The sequence below is a fragment of the Lissotriton helveticus genome, chromosome 6 (genome assembly GCF_964261635.1).
Source record: "Lissotriton helveticus chromosome 6, aLisHel1.1, whole genome shotgun sequence".
Lineage (NCBI taxonomy): Eukaryota > Metazoa > Chordata > Amphibia > Caudata > Salamandridae > Lissotriton > Lissotriton helveticus.
In genome coordinates this window covers 809,974,026-809,989,927 of record NC_136067.1, presented here as the reverse complement: position 1 = coordinate 809,989,927, position 15,902 = coordinate 809,974,026, and the positions used below count along the sequence as shown (strand labels likewise).

General features: G+C 42.3%; 1 protein-coding gene across 1 annotated transcript in view; it reads right to left on the bottom strand.

The window, feature by feature from the left end:
- ASCC3 (activating signal cointegrator 1 complex subunit 3) overlaps positions 1-15,902 on the bottom strand; it is a 2,002,173-nt gene that overhangs the window by 164,812 nt on the left and 1,821,459 nt on the right. The window lies entirely within an intron of this gene.

The following is a 15,902-nucleotide window of genomic DNA, read 5'->3' as shown; positions in this document are numbered from 1 at the left end:
GTCTGGGCGGCACCGACTCAAGAGTTGGAAATGGGTATTGGTTCTTTAGCCAGGGTCGGCCCCAGAGGGAACAGTGCTGTGGTGGGTATGGGCACCTGTGGTGGCGTCACAGCCGAATCCAGAGGACAAGCTGGCATTGAAGGTGAACCCACCAGCAGTAACCCAGCTGGGGCCACGCGGCCAAAAGGCACACCAGAGGGAGTCGGTGGCCTGAAGTGCCGTGCATGGCGTTATAAAATTTCTTTAACTGAGCGGCCATCACCACAGCTCTGGGAAAGACGGAGTAGCATGGAACTGACCATGAGGCCGGCTCTGCAGATAGCGTGCCTGAGATGGGCCTTAAAACATGACGTTTGGTCAGGGACGCCGAAGAATGTTTTGACTTCTTTTTCTTGTGCTTCTTCAACTTACCCAACTTTTAGGGGGAAGTCTTGGAAACTTGAAGAAAAAAATTAAGTTGGTATCCTTATATTGGTTTGTGGGAGCAGCAAGAGGAATCTAATATGAATGATTGGTGCTCCCATTTGAAGCACATAAGACAAAATGATATACTGGAGTGCAGCATTTCACTCTGTCTTTAAGAAATAAAACTACATTTTGAAACGTCCCAATCTTCGATTTTTGTATACGTTTTTGTTTGTTAATTAAAAAAAATATTTCATAGTTTGTATATTTGATGAAGACTAGTTCCTGTATTTTTGTGTATTGTTTTGATGGTTAAATAGTAGCAATTAATTTGGTGGGGCCCTGGCTTCCAGAAGTGGTTCAAGGAAGTCGGAAGGTTAAGAACCGCTGGTCTGGAGTGTTCTTCTGAAGGCTGAGATCTTTTCCTAGATGTATGAGATTTCCTGGAATGAAACATAGTTGAGGCAGCAGATACAAGTAGTAATGTTGGAGAAGCCACTGGTTGAGCTGTGGGGGTGCTAGAGAAAAATCCTCTCCTGAGATTCTGTACAATCTACTGATCCCCTATGTACCTCCTCGCCAGCAACGCTCGGCCGAGCACTGCCTTGTCACGGTTCCCCGGGTGGAGCGACTTAGAGCCGGGGGTCGGTCCTTTCGGTACCTTGCTGCCAAATTATGGAATTCTCTGCCTGTGCAGATCCGCCGCTTAGACTGTCTTCTGTCCTTCCGTAAAGCCATTAAAACTTTCCTATTTCCCAGGGCCTAGCCTCCTCTCTTAGGGCCTAGCTTCTGCACTCTGTTGGCATGAACGGAAGCGCCGGGACGCCCCTTCCCTGAGGCATCTGTTGCACTATATAAAATTTCCAAATAATAATAAATAGAGATACTGGATGAGTAGGGACTGGAGAAGTCAGGATAGACTAATCTTGAAACCCTGGACAATGTGTTCTGGAGGCTGGTGGCCAATACTGGTGTGGACTTACATGTAGCTGAACACACTTAGGAATTGTCTGAATAGGAGGTATCTGGAACTCCTTTTTTCTGCAGGTTACAAACCCTTTTTGCTAAAAGGTGTAAAAACCTGCCCGAAATCTTATCCTTCGACACTGAACAGCGCTTTGACATCAAGAAATGCTGCGGAATTCATTTTCTAAATGAATCCAACATCAAATGGAGGCCTGACGGAGTATCTGCTCTTCACGGAGTGCATGTGGTTGCCATCATGGATCTTGTCTGCCCAGAGCACACATATTCCTCAAAACAACAACTCTCTATTTATCTCTTCATCTGGTGAGTCTCCTATGGTGGTGTAGCAAGCTAAGACAGAGGAAACACCATTTTGACCTTTTCGATGTAGGAACGTGACACCTGTGCTGATTTTCCTGCACGCCATGAAGAAAAATGTTAACTCTTCTCTTCAAAGTCCGCCTGGCAGGGGCATAGGTAAGTACAGTAGAGCGGGGCAAGGTGTGGTGGGACGGGGAAGTCAAAAGACGACGGAATATGTAAATTAAATAAAAAAATAAAAACCTATTCCGTTGCCTGTCGACTTCTCCCACCGAGCTTACCTGCACCGGCCGCAACAGCCTCCTGGACATTTTTTGAAAAAACTGACATTCATCTGCTAGAGAGGATTCTGGCAAGTAATCTATGCAAACACGGAGTAGATCTGTCTGTTCCTTCTTGCTACCACTGGAAAGGAATTTTACAAAGAGAGGTGGCACTCTCTCAAAAAACAATTTATTAATGTGAAAAACAGAAAAAACATCCTTTCTGCCTCAAACGAGTCCAAGAAATGTTGATTAGAAATTATTAGAAAGATTGCCAAAGAGACCAAGCTCAGTGCTCTCAGATCCTTTTACGAGGCACTGGAAATAATAACTCCCCTAACTGCATCTGACTGAGCATGATGGGATAGTGGTACCCTGGTCTAGCTTAAAAGATGCGTGTCGGTTTTGGGGCATGGTATGGCTGTTCTAGCTACATTTCGCTACTTCTCTCTTTTTCATAAAAATACATAAATTAAAACTGGTTTGTGAAAAGAGCTTTTTTAGTTACGTAACTGCCTTATGTTTTAAAGAAAACATGCGAAGATAAGCCAATAAAACCTGCAGATTAGACGATTAAATGTATTAGATTTTTTTCCAAAATTGTCTTTTTTTATAGGAAAGTATTTTGCTATATGTGAACAAGAGCTTCAAATCTCCCACGAGCGGCACTATTCAGTGCTCATGAGCATCAATGAAAATTCCCTGTAGGAGAAACTATTTTCCTTTAGGCTGTTTAGTGCAATTCCTTACTCCTATACGCCCATGTCACTCGAGTGTTGCAATTTACATCAACGTTTGAACAACGGTCCTAATCAGAATAGCAAGAATATAATTGGTCACTGCTCCTCGGTCAACATAGTCTGTTAGGTATACAACGATATTAAGTATTTACAGAGCAATTATTAAAGCAATAGTTGATGGTGTCATTAACTATTTTGACTTTCAGACAGCTGCTTAGGGAAATATTTACATTATGAGTGTATGCCTGCTGTACCTTACCATATGTGCTTCATTCAAGCAAAGAAAAAAAACGAACTTGAAAATGTTCACAGATGGGAAATGACAGGTGCATAATAGGTGCACTGGTGACTGCTCCTTTCTACCACCATCTAGGAACTTACACCAAAGAAAACAGATGGACTATAGAAGAAAGTCTGCCACTGTGATCCTGTTTACCAATAATTAAAGGTTATCACAAAAGGCAGAGGATAAATAGACTCATTGGGCCAAGTCGCCACAAGGCTATATGTTTCCTTTTGTCGCTTAAGATCTATTCTATTGCAATGCATGCTGCTTTAATTGTCATACTACAACATTGAACGGGGAATCAGTCCTCTGCCCTTCTGGGAAAATGGCACAGCCTTGCTTTCTTCACTGCTCACCTCCCTTTAAAATGGCAACAGGCACTGGTCTTTTTGCATCTGATTTACTGCTCCACCACCTAGTGGGATCTGGAATCTACGCACACGGATCCTATCAATCTGATACGAAGCCTTTGCTTTTAGGGAGTATAAACACTGCACCGTAGACAAAAGTTCCAAAATGTCTATATTACCAACGAATGGGCACCGTCCAGGAGCTGCAGAACTTGAGTAAATTGGTATGGATGGCATGTCGGGGCAAGTTGATGACACAATTCCTCATGAACAAGATATAATATGTGGTTTTGTGAAACAGGGCACATTGTACAACTCAATATTATTACCTTGCCTTTGGAACAGGCTGGAAAACTTCAGTAAAAAAGCTGATCTCTTGGAAAGACCTTCAACTACCGTAGGAACGAAAATCATGAATCAATGAAACACTTGTGTGTAAATGTACAGTTTGAGGATTTGCAATGATTGCCTGAAGACATACACACACCATTTAGTAAATTAGTAAAATGTCTTGCTCATTTGCTACAAAATACCACCTCTTTCTTACAAATGCTGAAAAAATGCATTTCCTGGGGAAGAATGAGAAATGAACATGAAGCTGGTGCAGAGACATTATACCCAAAAGTGGGATTCTTCCAAAACCCAATTTATCATGTTGTACAGAATGCAACTGGATGTCTACAGAGAAACAACTTTACAAGAAAAGTAACAAACAAGCTATTTACTTTCAGTGACAATGTTTAATGGATGTCCCAGCTCTAGAAAATCCCTTATGTGAAGCCCACACTTCCAGATGCAGGCGGCATCTGAGAAATGGTCATGCTGTAGCATCTCACCGGTGATAGGTCGAAGCTGAACGACATTGTGGTGGAAGATGTAAGGATGTGACACTGTTTATTATAAAGCATGCCTACGCCAGTGACATCAATTCAATCTGATTGCTGCTCCACTACTGAGATCAGGAACACGATAGAATGAAGAACAAAACAGTCAGATTACTGCCCTTCAGAGGAGGGAGAACCTTTACATAGAATGCAAGAGAACCAAGTAGCGACTTCATAAATGTTCTCAACAACCAGAGCAGCAAATCCTCTAGTCAAATAAGTCTTGAACATTTAAGGGGGCCCTTGAAAGCAAGTTTGTCTCACGGTATAATTGCAAGAGAAATCCATCTGGAATGGCTTGCATGAATACAGATCTAGCTTACTGCCTCCATAAGAATGGAGGCAGTAAGCTATCATCCACCCTGAATGATTCTGTGTAGGATTGTATTAGCTAACTGCCCTTCTCGGATTATCCTACCCTCTTCCTTAGAAGATTGAGAAGAAGAATAAAACGAATGCAAAGGCATAGCCTGACCGATGTGAAACTCAGTAACAACCGTAGGTAAAAATCAAGGTTTCACTTAACACTATTCTAAGTAGATGTCGTAAAAGGGGAGACGAGGATATAGCCTTCATTCACTAATCCTCCCAACAGACGAAATGGCTAAAAGAAATGTCCTCCATGACAAAAATGTGAAAGAGCTAGAATGAATGTATTCTACGGTGGGACCTATCATTACCACTGAATTTAGAATTCCAGCACTGTACAAGGAGTGGAAGGTAATCACTTTGTAAGCCTTTCATAAATCTAACCATCACAGGTAGCTTAAATATTTGTGACTACAGGGAAACAAAAGCAAATACAATTATAAAACAAACAGAAATAGAAGTCTAACATGCACTTTAGAATTTAAAATTTAAACAACAGGAACAAAGCAAATGATACACGGGGCCAGGCAACCCCAAACTACAAGGAAAAGAAAAGGAGGCTGGAAAACAAATTAAACTGGTGATTGTGCACTGTAAAATTGAGTTAGGCTCGAAACCATTCCCTCTGCATGTCCGTGCCAGCATCATGATTAAGAACCTTATTGATTTCTGAACCCGAGGATACAGCCTAAAGCCATAATAAAGATAACATAAGAGCAGAACCTATAGATTACTTGACTGTAAACTCCAGGGAACAAAACTGATTGCACTTCCAGTCTTGCTCGTGTCAAGCAGATCTACACGTGGGCCACCCCAACAATTAAAAAGTTGGTCTACCACTTACTGATGCAGTGTCCATTCATGAAGGCATTCTGCTCATAGAATACGCAATTCATTTCTTCCTCCCTGCCAGATGAGCTGCTGGTAGGCACATTCTCGCGCCTATGACAGAGTCTCAAACCTGAATCGGCTCCTTGAACCGACGCGTTGAACCTACACCTCTCTGCTTGTATACATATAATATCACAGTAGTGTTGTCAGTTACTATCTAAACACTGATCCTGTACATCCTGGCAAGAAGCGCCTTCGGAGCCAGCTTGATCACTCAATTCCAATACATCCATGTGAAACCTCGACCCTAACTTGGTGTATTGGCCATTCATGTATAAGTGCTCCACATGAACTCCTGACACAGAAGGGATGTTTCTCTAACTATTGCCAACTTGTGTAGAGGAGATCTGAAGGGATATCCACTTCCGTATGTGATTGCTCCAACCACCACCGTAGATACTGAAAAACTATTTGAGACACCGAAATGAAGTCTTTAAGATTGCCATAATACTGGTTGTACTGACACTTCAAGAACCATTGAACTGGAAATATTTTCAATTGCACCACAGGAATCAGAAAAATCTACGATATCATTAACCTAATCAGATACTACACTGACCTGGCCAAACTGTCAAATGGACTGGAGAAGACTCGCCACCAACTGAGAAATACCCAACAACCTGGTCAATGGTAAAAATGCCTTGAGTGGGATATGAACTGAAAGTGCTAAAAGGTAATCAGGTGTGAGGTCTTTTCCATGTAAAAGTGTGACTGCATTGGATAGAATGCACATTAGGAATCTCCTATGAAGGAACCATAAATAAATAATCGTCCTGATAGGGATTAGGAAAATAAGTTACAACAGGGGGCATAACCCTTGTGAACAACCTTTGTGTTGAATAGAGTACGAAGGGAAGAATCTTGAACTACACATGAAGCTCACAGACTCATCTTCAGCCAGTTTTCCTGCCGACATAATACCCGCTTCGATTTTGGAGGCTCTGGCTGGGGTGCGACTTCGTCCCCTAGCCTCCCCTGCGTCAAGGAGGGGTCTGGATCACAGTGTTGTGCTGAAAAGCGCAATTTGCTTCCCACAGCGTGGGACACACCTTCAGGCCATTTTCCTGCCCATATAACGCCTGCATTGATTTCTGAGGGCTTGGCTGGGGTGAGACTTCGTCCCCCAGCCTCCCCTATATGTCCAGGAGGGGCCTGATCACAGTGTTGCGCATCTGCTGAACCAGTCCTGTATGTGTTCTTAGACCTCACAAATTGGGAGAGATCTCTTCTCTTCAACTGTGTGGTGGCTCCTGCGTTTTTGGGAGGACTTTAGCTCTTTTGGGGGACCCACTCAGTCTTGCCTTTGTGATGGCTCAGCAGAAGAAACGCTGCAGCATTTCATGTTTTTTTGCAAACTTTGTAATCCTTTGTTCTAACATTTTCTGAAAACAATATTAAACAACCCGGACCATCATAAATGCAGAGAAGCGCTATTCCACTTGCAACTGTTAAACAGCAATAACATATGCATGAGGGATAGCTCGTTCCTCAAAGCCGCTGTGAGATGCAGAAAATAAACGGAAGGTTAGAGTTTCAGTGCTGCTTACCCTCACAAGCTGTTATAATCAAGGAATCTACTTCTATCGTCAAGCCTTGGGAGTATTGCTCCTTATGGATTTTATATTGGTTTTGTATCTATTTGTATCAATTGTACGTTTATCCTCTTGCTGTTTTAAATTAATTAAGGACTCTACTCCTATTGTAAAGTTCAGGGAGTATCTGTTAGCTGTTCTTTATCTGCATGCAAACCCGCTGCATATTGCTGCTAAACCAACTGACTGCACCAAATTTTTTTTTCACACGATTTTTTTGTATTTATCTATACCAATTGAAAGTTTTTATCATGTATTTTCTTTCATGGCCACATTTGGCAGAATAAAGATCTTTTGGTTTGATGATGGTCACATACTCTAAAGTGAGGTATTTCCTGTACTACTATGCAGTCAGGAGGTGAAAACATGCATCATTCAGTTCTGACAAAAGTCAAACTTGCTTCTGATGATATTGCAGAACTTGCAGCAAAGTAAGAATGTTCACCTTTTCTCGCTTCAACGACTCAATCGAAAACCATTGATGTAATATTCGACACAGCACTCTCTTTTTCTTGGAAATGAGTAAGTACCAGGTATACCTCTGCTTTCTGATCCAGATGTACAATGCCAATTGCATTCTTTCTTAATAAAGTCTTAGGGGTAGACGTATCAAAATTCCATTTTGCGATTTCTTAATAGCAATTTTTAAGGAATCGCTATTTAGAATTCGCAAAACGGAATGTATCTAAAAAATCGCTAATTTTAGTGATTTCTTAGTCTTCCTTATTTGCGAATTCGCACTTTGCGAATTCGCAAATAAGGAATCATTTCCCATGCATTCCTATGGGCCAGGAGGCCCATAGGAATGATTGCGAAATTTTTCTCAATTTGCGAATCGCATTTTGCGAATTCGCAAATTGAGAATAATTTCAAGGGTGCAGGGGTGTCTCAAAGACACCCTGCTGCACCCCTGAAATTTACATGTGTGTGCATATGCCGGACACACATGCCCTATGGGCATGTGTGTGCGTCACATGCCACCTTCAAAAATGCCAAATAGTGCATTTTTAAAAGAATTCGCAAATTAACATCAACTACAAGTTGATGGTAATTTGTGATTTCTTAACCAAAATTCGCAATTGAAAAATGTTACATATATAGCATTTAAGGAATCGCAAAATTGCGATTCCTTAAATGCTATGGCAAAATAAGGAATCGCAAATTTATGCAATTCCTTATTTTGCGAATTTTTGATGCATGCCAAAACATGCAAATAGACGGTACGCGATTCGCAAAGACCAAAATTCTGCGAATTACGGCCTTTGCGATCTGCAAACGGCTTGATACATCTAGGCCTTAATTTCTTCCATCAAGGTGTTTGTGTAGGGAGGGGGAGGGCGATGGATGCAGCTACTTATGCAAGAGCAGATAATATCCATATGGCTGGAGAGGTTGACCTCGAAGCTGAGGAACCGGGTTCGAGTCTCGGCAACGACACTCAACATCCTGCGATTCTGGGCAAATCTCTTAATCTCCCCGGGCCTAACAAAATTAATGTGTCCATTTGTAACGAAAATGGTGCTCAAGTAAAGCACTCTGATACCCGATGTCTCGGGTCTAGTTCGTGCTACATAAAACAACAACGAAAATTGAAAATACACCTAAGGCACAATGGTCCAAGGTCATCTCTGACCATATCTGAAATAATGCCACCTAGCCTCCAACCTAAATCATATTGGGAGGGTAAAAGGAGCTCAAAAGCGGTTTAACATTGCTGGAAGTGGAGTGAACAGAGACAGATGATAAGATGGCAAACAGGATTTTGCTCCATCTCTACCCTTGAATGGTTAAAAAGGACTGAAGTTTCTCTAGGGGTTGAGGCCTTGAAGCATATTTCTGATGACAAAACTGGAAGCTGCACCCTTTAAACATCCTATACCAATGAGGGAATTTTGGAGTTGGCATTACTTTTTGAATTTCTTCACCTAGGACTCAGCCTTCTTTAAGGTCTCAGACCAACAATAGGCCTATCCACCAATTGAGCCTAAAAGTAGCCGGAAAACCCAGTGGTATGCATCCAAAGATGCCATAGTAACACTACACTCAAGCCAACTGGGCTTCCCACAGCATTCACAGTATTTAAGCCAGTCTATATTGACCTGCCTAGCTGCAGCAATTTCGCTCTGAATCAGGCCATGGAAAGGCTGTCTGAATACTTCGGAACATAAGCCACCAGTCACAACACACTAAAGTACAGTGCCAAAAAGCAAGGAGCATTGGAAGATATTAGAGCAGAACGTCCAGAGCCAAAAACGTTCTTATTGGGGCAATTAAGACACATTGATTCCCTTTCAGGAGAAATAGCAAACACCCGTCCTCACACTTGGAAGCCAAGACCCGCAGTACTAGACTTCCTGGATTCGGATGGATAGACAGAAAAGATGGATCCATAGGCACCAGCTTATACTTCTGAGCAATGGATCTTACATCTGCCAAAGTTGATCATAGCTTCAACCACGCCTCCTTCACTTGGTCCATAAGTACCTCATTTAATGGAAGCACAACCTCAGATATGTGCCTGTCCGCAAAAAAATCTATATGCAGTTCCATGTGAAGAGACCCATGTCGTATCTCTGCAGCCTTCTTAATATCTGCAGAGTGTTATAACCTCTCCAATGATATGCAGGCATCAGCTGCAGGAACTCTACCCTCAGCTAAATAACCACACAAAGGGCATTCAGCAGATCCTTCAACATGGTGGAATCAGGCAGTAAGCGGTCTACCTCACTATCCTCTATCACATTTTCAAAAGACTAAGGGACGCAATTTGGAAAAGAGAGTTGGTCTGAATCTGAGTCAAACAGGTCCTACATTCAACTGAAGTATTTCTGCCTCGACTTCTGAAGGTCTGGAAAATACAGCTCCCTCAGTAAGAAACTGCATTATGTCTAGCAATCTTTAAAATCGATGTTGTATATGTATCAATGGAGTTGGTATCAACTCCAACAAAGGTGCTACTGACATCTTGACCAAAGTCAATCAACTTAAAATGAGTAGACAGAAACCAGGTGTGGAGCCAGCTTTGAACAGGGCTTTATAAGAGAAGGCAACTGTGCAGAGTCATCTGATATTGAATAAACGTTAGCTCGCAACGAATATCTCATGGAGCATCCCAAAGGTGCACCAGAGGTTGGTTAAAGAGAGCAGCCTTAGCCTTCCTGAAATCCTCCCACAGCGGAGCTGAAGCCCCCTTTGGAAAAAACAAAAACAAAAGAGGCCAAGGACAAACTAATCATGAAGATAACATTTCTCTGTTATCCTCTGAACTGACAGTTGTCACATGAGGGCAAAATGAGGAGCAACTACTGATATTTAGCATTAGGCACTTCCACTGGTTTGCAGTTAGTAAACTGCTGAACAATGTAATGAGGTTGAACGCCTTACATTGACCACAACAGGTGGCATGGGAGGCACACGGAGGAGTATCTACTGGTGAACAATTCAGCTTCAGTGAGCAGTGTAATGAACTAGCCAGGCCCTTTGCTATGAATAAGCAAGTCAAGCAGTCACCAAAGGAACCCTGATGGGGACAGGAGTAAAGCACATTCAGAAAATTAACCCTGCAGTGTTTTTCAACAGGCCTGATTTGGCACACAAGAAAATGGGGGAGCTGCACAAAATACAGGGCTTACGTGAGGCTGCCAAGGCCCACTGTTGGACCAGCTGGTAGGCATGAACTTTCCTTAACCTTTCAACTGACGTATTACTGTAGTTTACCTCTGGAGACATGTGGCTGATGTACTATATCCCTTTCTTTTTCACTTGAGAATGGGTTCTGAAACCATCTTCCCCTAGGATTGTCACTATAGTCAGGTTTTAGTAGCTAAGAAGTGGGGATATCTTTTTCTCCATTTTGAAGGTTAGAATCTTACTTTTATTGGCCAGGAGTGATTAGTCCTGAAAAAGAAGAGAGTCATAATGACCTGCCGACAATACATGTTGCTCAACTAGGCAGGGAGGCTGCAGTGTGCACATTCAGAGCTTCTCCAGCGCAGCCTCCAGCCTGATCTGACAGGCCTCACTTTCGCGCCCCTGCATGGCTCATCAGCTTTGCTATAAAAAATACAGAGAGGCATCAACTCTTCTCTTTCTTACATTGAATCTTATGTCCTACATTATAAGCAGGATCCAGATATTGCACCACCCCGCTGCTAAACCTATAAGTATGCATTAGGGTAATTTGAGGGAGTTCTTCACAAAGACAACATTCAATGACTCTTCACTGTAAAAACTGTTTCCCAATTCCTCTCATTTCTTGAGGGACATTTTTATATTTCCATGTATAGTATTTCAGCTGCAGGTAGAATAAGGTACTGTTTCTCTCTAAAGTAAAAGTATTGAATCAACACTGATTTATTATTGATTATCCATCGCGTTCTGAGTCTTTGGCTCGTATCTCCTCCTTGAGTAAACCTTAGGATGCGCTGCTTTGCTAATAGGAGGGTCAAACGCTAAAGTTTTACGTCCAATAGGAATCTACTTCCAGAACAAGAGAAGTAAAACGCCCCAATTGCCACAACTGGAAAACTGCCCTGCTCCCCCAGCTGGATCCCACAAATAGAATTTCGCCTTGTTATTTAACTTGAGACAACATATGGTTTGCCTTGTTTTAGTGATTCTACCCCCCTAAAAAGACCGATATTTTCATATGCGACTAACTTAGTCCTATATTTTAGTAATACCTCGGCACAGTATTCTGCAGCAATCAAGCCTAGTGTTCAATAGGGACAAACTCACTCCTCAGAACGTTTGTTGGGATGGCGTGTATATTTTGTTTTTAGTTTTATTACAGGGGAATGAATGCCCTTCTTGAAACTCCCTAGTTGATGACCCACATACTTAACTGAAGCTAGTGTTCAACTCACACTATTTACTTTGCTGAATAGAGGTTCGCTTTTAAAACATGTGTGGGAGTATGGAGTTGTGGTCTGAATCTGGGCATGGGGCTTAGCTGGAATGGAAAGTACGTGAAATCAGCTTCAATCCACGTTAGCTCATACAAAAATGAAAGCAGCCTACGGCAAAGATATTCCAATGTATTTATCAATTAGGGTTCCTCGGTGGGCTCGATTAGAGGTGTGTGAGTCAACAAATGAACATGAAGCGCAGGTCCAAAGGTCTGGCTTGGTTCCATGAACAAGTTGAACCTTGAAAATATTTGGCAGGTAAATCATGCAACAAGAATAATGTTAGAATATGATAAGGTGAATTCAAAATTCAAAAAAGTGTACGTCTTTAACAGGCGGAAGCATTTAACCTTAGTATATCAGATTATATCTGTGCGTTGAGAAGTATTTTTTAAAAGCGAGAGTGCGTAGTGCTTACTTTGAGCCAGTGGTTACTGGTGGGGCTCACCTGTACTCATTTTTGGGGACTGGCATTTATTTTTCTGCATCAGACATTTCTCAAGAGCAGGAGAGGGAAAAACACAAATTGTAAAGATGGAGGAAGAGAAATACGCAAAAGCGGTCTCAACGAGAGAAAGCAGGAACCTGCAGGCATGTGACGAAGGGGCAGATAGTTTCTGGTAGTCGATTAAAGAGCCATTCAGAAAAGCCATCACAACGAGAGAAAGCAGGAACCTGCAGGAGTGAGTCGAAGGAGCAGAGAGTTTCTGGTGGTCGGTTGAAGAGCCATGAGGTGGATTTAGGACAACCAGTCTTGGTATTCGGCGCGCTGACATTCAATTGCACAGCTTGCAGGCACTGGCACTCATTCTTTTACAAATTAAATGCTGAAAATGTGAAAATAAACAAAAAGGAGACTCGTGAAATTAAGTATTTGCCAATGATAACATAATTTGATCAAGCAGGGATTGATCCCAGATTCTCCAGTTTCGCACTGTGCAGTTAATCCACCAGATGAGTATCTCTTTGTCACTTCAAATGTGTTTATTTGTAGTTATATCAGATTAGAGAGTGGGTGACAAGCCAAATACAGATTTTTGGGCAGTTTTACATAGTACAAACCTTGTCCATAACAGAACTTCATAACAGAATCAGACTATGTTATACTTTTAGTTTTTAGGGACTGGGAAATTCGCAGGAATTCACAGAATGCTTTGCAGAGGTGGAGACTCTAACCTGACTCCTCAAGTAACATGGTAGGCAACTATAGCTACAAGGCCCCATCTTCTCTGCGAAAGCTCGGCTCGAGGTTCCAGGAGTACCTTGCGCTGAGCCAGAGCCAGGCCTCTGCCCAGAATTTTCAGGGATTGCTCACATCTAGGCCGGACTGGATCGTATTCTTCTTGTGACAGAAAAATTTCAAATGTGCTCTTGCTTACATTGCCTGCCACCATATTTCGTCTGACTCTGGACTTAATTTTGTTGGCGGTCCTGTAAAACTGCTAAAAAAAAGAATGTAAAAAAAAAACGACACACACATCCAACCATACAACAATGCATAAAAGCCGTGCAATGACCAACTGTACACTCGAGAGGTACGTGCCGTTTGTTACACACATCCATACACATAATAATCACTACAGAACCATATCAGGATCTAGCTGGCCAGTATAATACATTAGAAACCAACAGAACAGTCCACGAAAACCTTGCAGGCCACTATGTGACTTGAGTCACCTTTAACATTACGAAGCACAACTAACAGAACTCCACAGACCACTTTTGCTTCAGTCAAAGAGCATCTTAGGACCACGAAAGGTGCCCAGATTAAGAAAATGCTACATGTCAATAAAAATTGTTTAAATGGCGTACACGAATGCATATAATTTAACATATCAAAGCCTTAGCTTGCTTCATTTGCTAAAGGGTTCTTTTTTTTCATTTCTAGATAGTTCTCACTTGAGTCAAACACAAAGAGAGCAAAACCAATCCGTTGAACACCCAAGGATAATGTCTTCGATCCAACCTTCTCGTACATGACTTGCGCACAATAGCGCTACACCATTTCACAAGAATGATCATCAATAAACTGCGCTATGCATCATACAGTTTCATGAGAAATAACTACCGATCTGGATGGAATTGGCGATGGGGTCAGCATCTCTTTAAAAGGGAGCTTTCCAGAGGTGTTCTTAGGTGAGAGCAAATGTAATGGCATTGTAATTTACGTTAGCGCATTTACACAGACATGTGGGAAAAGAGAAGTATACAATATTTGAAACTAACATTCTGATTAAACCTAATGGAGATAGAGTTCTGAAAAAGCTACAAAAATGAAAGGAAAGTTAGGGTGGGATAATTGCTGCAAAAACAACTTTAATAACTGCTTGAGGGGCTTAACCAGCATGTAAAAGTACACAGACATGATGGATGAGGGCCCATGTGAAACGCAGGGCAAGGGGCAGTGAAACAGTTCAGTGATCCTTGCATGGCCTGGGAGGTTTAACATTCAGTCAATTACCCTGGGACTTGAGCGGCTGAAATGGAAAACTACTCATGGCGTGTGTGATGGTCAGGGGTCAAGCGTACAGAGACCTTTGCCACTGTGCGCAGAGCAGTCAGGGGTCAGCGCGAGCTACCGCCCGGGACAAACAAACTCAAGGAAGGGTAGGACTGGGACAGAAAATAGGCCCGGGCATCAAAACTGAAATGGCTCCATTGACGGATCAGATTGGTTAAAGAGTTGCCCATATTTGCAAATTAGCCCACTTTTGAACTGGCAGACAAGCTGTGTGTATTTCTTCCAAGGCATGGGTGACTGCATGCATGTGTGATTGCTGCAGGCAATACCTGTGGTAATACCACAGAAAAACAAAACGGCCCACCAGACCATAAAAAATAGCTCACAAATGTCCCACACACCGACCTGTAAAGGTCCAGCCCTTAAGGCACCACAGGACTGTCCTATAAGTCAGTCCGACTCTGATCCTGAGACGTTCATTATGGTGGGTTACTCTGAGCACGTGGAAAGTATGGCTCTCCTGAGCTTTAGATGCGGCCACTGAGTGGAGAGGTGTGGTGCAGCGGCCAGGGCATCTGGCTCTGGAGCACAGGGTTCACGGTTCGATCCCGGCTCCGGCGTCAGCTCAGCTCAGCACCATGTGACTCTGGGCAATAGCTCACTTAATTTCCACAACGGCCCCCAGCGCCTTGAGACTCGTAAGGGTGAGTAGTTTGCGCTTCACAAATATGGATTTACATTTACTGGTTGAACAACAGCATTAAGCTGTTGTTTACTTTACAAAGCACTAATTCTCAAAGATATTAAATGAATGGCAATCATGTATTTACGGTCGAACTAAAGTAAAAAATAAAAAAGAAGCATAGAACCTGTTCTGCACCACTTAACTTTAACAGCGCTTTAATTTTTAAAGACATCTTGCAACAAAGGTATAAAAATATACGTCCATTCAAAATTCGAACTAGCGTATTTCACTAACCTGAAGAAGCGTTTCACCTTAGTACATAAAATTATAAACGTGCATTGCAGTTTTGTTTTAAAGGGACCCTTTTCAAACATGAATTTAGAAACATTCAAGCCCCCTCCCCACCCTGACAACAATGCCAATAGGAAAAGTGAAATAAAACAATTGCCTAAGATCACACAGTTTGGTCAAGTGTGGAAGCTGGGATTGATCCCAGATGTAATCAAACCACTAGATGTAAATGTCGCTTCCCCTATGCCGACTTTACACCACCCACGCCCCCGAAACGCCACTACGCTGGCATTAATACGGCCCTCGGTCACAGCACAGATACATTTTTTGGCTCCTAGGAAAATGTTTGCGGGTACCAGGGGTGTAAGGCAAATAGTTTTCACTATTAAATCGGATAGATTAAAAAACAACTAATTTTCCTACCCTAAGGAATGAACCCCAATGGATAGGCCAAATACTGGCAAAAAGATGCCTTCACAGAAGCAATTTGC